The sequence below is a fragment of the Haliotis rubra genome, unplaced genomic scaffold (assembly GCF_003918875.1).
Source record: "Haliotis rubra isolate DU_JTF1 unplaced genomic scaffold, ASM391887v1 Scf1002, whole genome shotgun sequence".
NCBI lineage: Eukaryota > Metazoa > Mollusca > Gastropoda > Lepetellida > Haliotidae > Haliotis > Haliotis rubra.
In genome coordinates, this window is record NW_025764896.1 from 199,776 (window position 1) to 210,507 (window position 10,732).

The 10,732-nt window shown below is 39.5% G+C and overlaps 1 pseudogene; it reads right to left on the reverse strand.

The window, feature by feature from the left end:
* Positions 1-2,258: 2,258 nt before the first annotated feature.
* Positions 2,259-10,282, reverse strand: LOC124267222 (annotated as a pseudogene).
* Positions 10,283-10,732: the final 450 nt, after the last annotated feature.

A 10,732-nucleotide genomic window follows, 5' to 3' on the forward strand; every position in this document is an offset into this window, starting at 1 on the left:
AATCTGCACAGGGCTCCAAGCCTATATGTTTCTCCCCTACAATATGCCATCTTTGCTGTCTGAAAACGAAACAACAAGGGTGGTGATTTACCTTTAAAAAGGGTGGGACTATGAACTTATGAAATAAAAATATTGTATGATATACGAATCGTATTTCACCAATATTATTGGGATACATATCGTATCATGGCCTCACTGTATTGCCACACCTCTACTACATAGCCATCAGTAGCAAACTGTCAAGAGATATATTATGATGCTTGCAAATTATCAACATAATCAAGATGTATACACAGGAAACTCCCTGTCAAGATATACAGGAACCTGTCTAGCTAGACATACACAAGATACATATTAAGACAGCAAGCCATCTATAAAGATATGGGCACAGCAAGCCATATACAAAATATGGACACAAGCCATCAAGATAATACAAGCAAGAAGCCTATCTATGTTATGGCACAGCAAGCCATCAAGATAATATCAAGATACATATCAAGACAGCAAGCCATCTATCAAGTTATGGACACAGCAAGCCATCAAGATAATATCAAGATACATATCAAGACAGCAAGCCATCTATCAAGTTATGGACACAGCAAGCTATCAAGATATTCCCAAGTCACATATCAAAATATTAATTCAGCAAGCCATATATCAAAATATGGACACAGCGAGCTATCAAGATATTCCCAAGACACATATCAAGATATTAATACAGCAAGCCACCTATCAAGATATGGACACAGCGAGCTATCAAGATATTCCCAAGACACATATCGAGATATTAATACAGCAAGCCATCTATCAAGATATGTACACAGAAAGCTATCAAGATCCAAGACACATATCAAAGGAAAAAACAGTTTCACTACCACTTGATGTCACCTAACCCAGAAAACTGAAACTCCACCAGTGATATTTTTGTTTTTCCAATTATATTTTCAGTTGTGTTCATAATTGTAAAACGTGTCCACGGAACCAGCCATGTAAGTTAAATTGGAAATATGATGTCTTGAGATGTGCTACACTTCATAAGATAATTGATTAAGAGTTCAGCCAATCAGAATAATCTCAACAAGAAGTACATTCAGAAACTTGGAACACAACTACCAGCAAGATAAATCAAGGCATTAGGTATGATGCCTGGCTAACTCAGAAGGATGTTTGTGTAAAGGGAGGTAGTTACAAATTATTTAGAAATATACAAAGTATTCCTAGCATCATCTCAAAACCTTTCTTAACAAAAGGTTCTATGGATTTCAATACTGCCTTATTGACTGTTAGCGCTATGAGCATACCTGGTGTGGAGTTTGGCGCTATATAAATGGACACATTATTATTATTACCTTGAATATTACTTTTGCAGATGCAGAGATGTATCTGGACCTCTAAAGAGGCCAATGTTCAGACTCCAGAAGTCACCTCTCACTGAGGAGGTTGAACAAAATATCTGCCTACCAAGGGCACTTTAAATAATCATGGATGAATCCTTGGCTGAAGACATATACAAAAAATACAAAATTCTAATAGGAGTGGTAGGGTAAGTTCCCTGTGCCTAAATAGTGTACATAAAATACACTTGGGTGAGTGAGTGAGTTTAATTTTAGGCCGCACTCAGCAATATTCCAGCTATATGGTGGCGGTCTGTAAATAATCGAGTCTGGACCAGACAATCAAGTGATCAAAATACACTTGGGTATTTAGACATGACAATATCATAATTTTCATATATACCATTCCAAAAAAGTAGGTGATACTGTATTTACAAGATTGATAAAATGCAAATGATGAAGCCAAGGAGGAAACAGATGATGATGACAGTACTTTGCTAAAAGTAAGGGACAATGTTACAATTCATCATTGTATGGACATATATTACTTTTTCTCATATGCATTGGCATTGGCTAGTGGTATGCTCGCAAAATGGAATATACCCTACTTTTTATGAATGGTATAGCATGAGTGATATGACATGAACTGTAGGGCTGGCTATCAACATAGATCATAGAGATTGATTATTGTCAACTAAATATCGATCGATTATTTGAACAAAAATGCCAAAAATATCTGAAAGAAATTAATCTATTTCACATCACTAGTGAACGGTGACATGTTTTTGCATGGATTATTAACAAAACAGTGTTCGAAGATAATTTAGAAGTGGACCATGATTAAAGTCCTAAATATGTATATTATGTCAGAAAATTAAACTTTTTATCACAAAAGTTAATGTACGATATTATCGATAACACAATTTTCATATCAATAATCATTAATACTTTTTCCTATCGCCAATATTTCCGATTATCGGTCATTTTAGCCAGCCCTAACTGAATGATATTGTTGCTGGCACACTTGTATTTTAGAGGACACACGTAGACATCTTCATGGGTGAAAGCTAAATACAAAGCAATGACTGCTCCTATCAATGTCATTACGTCATTTACACAACATTATGTCTGCTGCCATTCAGAATCCACTTGTTTCTTAACATGGCCACCCATATGTTTCCTCAGCCTGTCCTTCCTCATGAATCTCTCCCCACAGATGTCACACTCATGGGGCGTTCCCCGGTGTGGATCCGAGTGTGTCTCACCAAACCATTAGACAAAGCAAAGCTTTTGTCACATATTTTGCACTTGTAGGGCTTCTCCCCGGTGTGTGTTCTCACGTGATCTCGGAGCTTACCGGATGAGGTGAAGGTCTTGTCACACATCTCACAGGCGTATGGTCGTTCTCCTGTGTGAACCCTGAGGTGCACTACGAGTGAAGAAGGACTTGAGAAAGCCACACCACAAACGTCACACATGTGAGGCTTCTCTCCCGTGTGAATCCGTCTGTGTGCGATCATGGACGCTTTCTCGATGAACGTTTGCTTACAAATGTCACATTCAAAAGACCGGATGTTGTTGTGTATTTTCAAATGTTTCGACAAGTTTGCCGATTGGCTGAAAAACTTGCCACAAACCTCACAGCCAAATGGTTTCTCTCCAGTATGGACCCTCTGGTGAACCTTGAGATAATCAAAACAAGAGAAGTGTTTGTTACATTGATCACAGCTGTACCTCTTATCCTCACAATCCCGCTGCAGGTGAAATTCAAGCAGATATGCCTTCAAGAACTTCTTCTTACATCGATGGCATTCATGGGACTTCTGATATGCATGGACTTTCTGATGCTTTGTCAAATCCTCTTCATTTGAAAAACAGAATTTGCATTTATCACAAGCAAATTTATTTTCTTCCGTGTGAGTCCTTGAATGAGCGGCTAGGGACAGTTTAACACTGTAGGCTTTGTCACAGATCTCACATTTAAAAGGCCTCTCTCCAGTGTGGGCCCGCATATGGACCTTGATATTGGCCCGTTGGTAGAACCCTTTCCCGCAAATTTTACAGTGGAAGGGACGATACTCAGCATGGATCCTCTCATGCATGGACAGTGTGTATTTGGAAGAAAACACCTTGGGACACTGACTACACTTCAGGTAGTTAGTCTTTGTCCCCTCATGTCGACTCATGTGCTCCTTTAAGCTGGACTCATCGACAAACGTACCATTACATATGTGGCATTTCAGTGGCTGTTTCTGTTTTGTGTCAACCTTTGTGTATGCCTTCCAGTTAAAGATCTTTGTCAGCGCATTCTTTCTCCTGTTGGTCATGAGATTCCTCCTATATTCTGAGGTCCATGACTTCTGTTGGTAACCTGACTTTTTACGTGGAGCTTCTTCAGCAACATTGTCCCCTTTCGTGAAAGTTTTTTCCTCTCTCTGTAAACCTGCCTTGAAAGATCTGGTGGCAAAAGTTGGGTGTACTCTCAAAGTCTGTCTTATCAGAAACCGTCAAGTCATGATTCTCAACAGACAGATCATCATCAGGCTCATCGTCTGGATGATCAAGATATACCTCAGGAGAGACTGGTTCATTGATGTGAGTGTTCTGACTTTCCTCTTTTGTTTGATACGATGGATGTTCCTCGGTACCTCTCAATGATGAATGGTCCTCAGAACCCATCAATGTTGAATGCCCTTTGGTATCCATCAACGTTGAATGTCCTTCTGTACCCAAAAATGATGCCTGACCTTCAGCACCCATCACTGATGAATGTCCTTCAGTACCCATTAATGATGATTGTCCATCTGTTCCTTGAGACTCGGCAAAGGCTAGACTCAGTTTCTCCCATTCCCCATCAGATATATCAGTATCACTATCCGCTGACCAGATGTCAACGGATTTGAATTCATCACCTGAACAAACTTCTGTTTTCACCTTTGTGGACAAATCTCCATCACTGAAAGCATTGGCTTCCTTTTCGGATTCTCTGCTGTTGATCAAAGCCATGACCATAACACCCAGTTCACTGTTCTTAGAGCCTTTAACACACATCACATCATTAACACTGACATTACCCCAGTCCTGCTCAGACGGATTCTCCCCAGGGTGTTCAGAATTATCACTCAAAACAGGTTTACTGGTTCTTCTTTCAGAACCACAGGTACCAACCTGGTCAATGACTTCAGAACTATCTGTTTTAATATTATTTCCAGTTTCATTTTCTTTCAAATGTAAATTGATGACTGGACTATTTTCTACTGGGAAGTCAAGAACTGAGGTGCCAACAGCGTCAATGGTGTCAATAGCATAGTTAGTCTCACATGTAGAATACATAGCATGATTTGATGAACTTCTCTGAGTCTCCAGTATCATGTTCTCACTATTCTCAAGTCCATCAGAACATGACCCTTCTTGAATCCCTCGACATGTACCTACAATCTTTGACAAAATACCCTGACCAACATCATTCTTTCCATACACACACAAAATATTCTTGTTTTGAACATCTGTTCTGTAAATCCTATGAAATTTGTGAAGATGACCCAGAGCTGTTTTTCTTTCCAAACACAATTTGAAGCACAGCCCACACTTATAGGCTACTTCTCCGGGTTGCATATATGCATTGTCTTTGACCTTCCTGAACTCGACAAATCCCTTCCGGCTGTCCTTGACCTTCAGCCTGGGGTGTGATTGCATGTGCAAGTGTAGGAAGGGTAGGGCAACGAACCTCTGGCCACAGATTTCACACACATATGGAGTGTTGCCTTTGTGGGAACGAACATGAACCTTCAGTGTGGCCTGGTTGGAGAAAGCAGCCCCACACTCCTCACACGGCCAGGTCCTCCGGGCTTTGTTGACCCGGGAATCTGATCATTATGATGCACTTGTCGGATTCTTGTCGATAACACTTGACTCTGCTCAACGGGTAATCTTCTGCTGAATATATATTCTTCAAAGATCAGCTGTGTCATGTGAGAGACACTTCATATTTTGAGAACACTCATCTTGTGAATTAACAATTCATCTCATTTTGCTGGTACATATGCTATGAGTGACATACACTGAATACGTCTACTTGTCGGTCTGATCATTTTTATAAGTTGGTTGATGAATTGGGCAGAGAGGCTGGCTTGACTATCCTGCAGAAACCTGTTACCTGCAAAGAAAAACAAAATGTAAGAAGAGGAATAGAAACACCCTTTTTCAAGTGTGCCATAAAATCAATGTTGAATTTAATGTTTAGTGTGTACTCTGGAATTTAAAAACACTAACAACTTACGGACAATGAGAATAAGAAATAACTTCACCAATGTTCAAATGAATAATCAGGGCGGAGGGGGTAGCCTAGAGGTTAAAGCGTTTGCTTGTCACGTCGAAGACACAGGTTCGATTCCTCATATGGGAGCAATGTGTAATGCCCATTTCTGGTGTTCCCGCCATGATATTGCTGGAATATTGCTAAAAGCGGCATAAAACTAAACTCACTCACTCAACTACATAATCCTTGTGACATCACTCAATTTTTCTGTCGATATGTTTTGTACCCACACCATTTCAACAGCATGTGCAGCTGCAGTTTTGAATAGTACAGAATAGTAGAAAAGTTGAATTACTTATATTTTATTAAGGTGAGGTGAGGTGAGGTGAAATTGGGTTTAACGTCGTGCTTGAGAATCTTTCGCTCTAATGACGACGTGCATGCGTGTGTGTATGTGTAGGTGCGGCTGCATGTACTAGCCCAGACCTAAGCTGGTTTTATAGTGCTAGCCTACTGAGATACCATGCCGCAGTGAAGCATGAATACCCCACTCAGACACATACTGACTCCAAGCCGACCAGTCCTTGTTGTACCAATTAATGCTGAGCGCCAGGCAGGGACCAACAAGTAAGGTACCATATTTTAAAGTCTTTTGGTATGACTATTTTATTAAGACTCGTCCCAGTCCCAGTACCCTCATTTCACAACTTGGGGCGGTAAGGTAGCCTAGTGGTTAAAAATTGATATTGCTGAAAAGTTGCAAAAGGTGGTGTAAACCAGATTCTCACACTTACTCATTTAAAAACTTTAATATTTCAGTGTGCCTTTGATGTGTTCAAGGAGCAAAGAATGCGAACAGGAAAATACTAAGAAGCAAAGGCTAAATACAATAAGTCACAATCTGGGTAAAAAAACACTAAAAACACCAACAATAAGTCACAATTTGTGGAATTTAAAATTCTCATGTTTTCAGATATAAGTGTACATTGTCTTGGATATTTCTTCCTACATCACTATCAATGTCCAGGTTTGGAAATAACTTTAAATGTGCTAGTGTACTCCCGGTACAGTGGCACATGTAAAATCACTTGCCCTGATAAGTTTTCCACTATACCGGCCATTTTCTCTGTGATTTTTGAAATAAACAATATAATTAACATCGGAAAGTAAACTGGACACCGGTACAGCGTGATATACAAATTTGCTTGCCCGACAGAAAAAAACACTGGACTCGGAATTGGGGCAATGGGTTATTTCCACCCCTGATATCTGTTCTTAGTTTACACTATATGTAGTGCTGGTTATCACCCAGATCGATAATCGGAGCTGAGCAATCAATCAATAATCAACTGTTATTGACAGACAGAATATCATGTATTATTTATTTGGAATGTAATGCCTATGATATACTTAGACCTAAATATAAATAACAAAGTTCACAAAAGAACAACTTACTCATTACTCTTTTGTAATCTTTTGCAAAGCAAAAATGCTGCTGCTATATACAATGTTGGCCTATACTTGTATCATGTAAGTATGTACAGAAATTGATAAACTCCAGGACACAGAGCTGCAAAGTTGTTTTGTGCACCCAGTAAACACAATGTCAATCTGATTGTGTTATGGGCGAGGGCCTCTTTACTGAATAAATACTGCCTGCCTGTCTGTCTGTCTGTTATTGTAAACCTTAGTGTTGGCAATCGGTTAAAATCTCATAATTGATGATTGGTTTATTACAACCGATCAATCATCGAAAAAAATTGCTTAGCGTCATTAATGAAATTTGTTAGTGCACATAAAAATGAGGAAAAAACATGTAGCTCTTTTGGGTTTATTTTTGCAAAATTTCACATCTTTAAAGGATGACTAGTATGTCAGGAACATAAATTTCTTGGAGTCTTTAAGATAAATTCAATCATGACTTGAAACGAGATTGTAGTGCTTATGAAATGTAACTGACAAAACCAACCTTGTGAAAAATATTGTTTATGAAAACAAGTGTTCCAGAATTGTTTGTGTTCGATTATGATAAAACAAGATCGATTGCTTGGTCGTTTAGTCACTGCGACCAATCTTCGATTATTTCAATTAATCGGACCACCACTAGCGTAAACAACAAACAAACACACTAGCAAACACACTCAAACAAACAAACAAATACTGACTCACGTGAACATTCGTGGGTGTTGCATGCCTCTCTGACAGTCTCAGCCTGGTCGCCTTCGCAAGATTCACCGCCAAAAGCGGGTTCCGGATCACTGCATGACCTTTCGGACACGACTTTCCTTTGACCTCCCCCACAAGACCTTGAACATCTACTGACCGATGTAACTGTCCAGTTTGTCCACCCACAAAGCTCATGTGGGCAATAACAGGACAAAATCATAACATTCTGCAAACAAAACAGGCACCAATCAATATCATGAACAAGGCAATCAAACATAATTCCTGTTGAGACACACACAAGAGCATGTTGTTTACATCACAGTTTTACAGTCAGAAAACTGCATCAGTTGTTTGTCTTGATTTAACATTAAGAAACATACTTTCTTTTCAGAGCTCCAGATAAGATTTAGCTAATGTGGGTACTGTACCCACTGTATATATTTTGAGTGGGTATTATGAATGTTGATGGGTATTTCATATTCCGTTACCCACTGCTTTCAAATATGTACGTATTTCAGTCATTTTACACACCTAAGTATTGTGTCCTGGAGTAAGTTTAATAAGCAGGTATGTTCTGCCTTATGTCATACCTAATCAAAACCAACTTAAATATAAGGGAAATGATTTCATAAAAAATCAGTCATCCTATACTGACAGTACAACACTTGTCCTATACTAACAGTACAACTTGATAGCAATCAATGTCTTTTTCAATACGCAAGCGATTTTTATAAGTATATTCCGTACGCATTTGTTTAAAACTCTTTGCATATCTAACAGTTTAAATGTGTAATTGGTACGCAACAATTATTTTTCAATGCATAGTTGGAAATTTTCTATGCGTATTTTACCTGGATACGCAGCTTATCTGGGCCTCTATTCTATAGTTTAATTTGATGTTTAACGTTTTTCAGTTGTTTAGTTTCTTTGGGCTGTTATGTTTCGCTCACATATTTAGCTTCATTATTTCCATTTGTTATGCAGTGAATATTCAAGGATTCTTTACAAAGGGATGCTTTTACGTGAATTTGGGTGTTCTATTTAGAGAGATTATCTATTTCAGTCTCACCCGATACAATATTAGTAAAAATATGTTGTTTTCATATATTATATCGGACACCCACATGGGTTATGAGAGACCTTTTGCACGGTGTTATATATCTCAGCGAGATGTGAAAATGGCATCTACCCAACCCAAGCAGGAAATATCCTTTTGTTATGTGTTTTCAGACACTTAAGAACATCCATTGTTTTCTTGACAATTGCAAAACATGTAACAAACTTTATAAAGACAAGTTGATCTTAAATTCAAGCCATCATCTAAGATTTTACAATGTCTGTGATGCAAACAGGCTAATTTTAGCGAATATAAACAGAAAATATGTGACATCTGAAAATACTCGAGTAAATAATGTCTATAAACAACAGTATGTGGTCACTGGTTATTGTTGTGATGAATGAATCGTTTCAACATGTCCAAGAAGATGATCCACTGAATATAGTGAATAAAACAGACCACATTTAATGTTTTGCATTGGCAGAGCCAAGAGGGGGTTCAGGTGGTTCGAAACCTCCCCTTTGAAAATTCCTGGATCCGCCTATGGTATTCGTTACCCAATATTTGTATTCATTGTATTCGTGATGTGTTTCATATTCGTCTCATTGTGAATTCGTTTCGGTTCTAGTTACAGTAATGTCGGAACAAAACGTGCTACCTGCTGACAACAACGTTTAACACTTACACACACCTTCCCAGAGTCTGTCTCACAGTCCCTGAACCACATTATTTTCCCTACTGCCTAGCCTTCCCTGCAATGTAGTCTGTCTCACAGTCCCTGAACCACATTATTTTCCCTACTGCCTTCCCTACCTGCCTAGTCTCACCTCCCTGCAATGTAGTCTCCCTGCAACAGTCCCTCTCACCACATTGTTTTCCCTACTGCCTAGCCCTCCCTGCAATGTAGTCTGTCTCACAGTCCCTGAACCACATTATTTACCCTACTGCCTATCCCTCCCTGCCATGCTAAATCACTAAATGAAGCAAGTCTAGATTTTCTCAGGTTCTCAGGATCCTTTTCAATTTCAATGGGTGTATTTGTTACAATCAAAATTACATATATTCAGAGACTAAGCGTTAGTATAACCCTCATGTCAGTTTTCTCTGCTCACTTACTGCAGTCAATACGGTAATACCGTAAACTGATACCAAGTTTCTCAGGAATCCAATACAAATATTACTGTTGGACTGTCGTTTTACGAATTTGAGAACTTGGCGAAATGGAATACTCACTGTTCTCTACAAGATAAATAGATCCGATTCTTATCTCAAAAAGCCGGACTCTCGTGAGTCAGTCAGTTGTCATGGAGGCACTCTATCCGGTCGCAGTTTGACTTTGTCGCAAAACTGAATATGATGCAGAGTTTCAGCTTACTTGCATTTACAGGAAACTCTATCCATAAACAAATCTACGCTGCTGTAGAATGATTGTTTCGACAAGCCAAGCAATTCTCGCCATTTCTTAAACACCACTCGGGACGAGTCGGATAGTTCCGACTGCATTATCAAACTCCTCAATACCGCGTGCCACTTCGAGCGAGATTTGTTGAGAACGCTGTAACACTGCTCGGAGCTTGACATCGTTTGCTTGAGGTACTCAGTGCATTCCGAATGTATCGTCTGCTTCGGTGGGAGCAGACGCCAGAGCAGGGAAAGGGAGCTAACTCGCGGTGTAACAATCTGAAGATGGGGCGCATATAGGCCTTTTAAGGCCCATTTAGGTCGCCCTAAAACCTTATCTACCTCCCTATCTGAAGATGTCTCAAACTAGCTTTAACCACTAGGCAACCCCACCGCCTCTATTTGCAAGGGACAAACTCCCCAGGTAGCATGCCATCATCGGCCCGACGTCGGCTGATGATCGGCACCGTCGGCTAATATCGGCATCGTTGAACAGCGCTGGGCCGACAGCGGGCC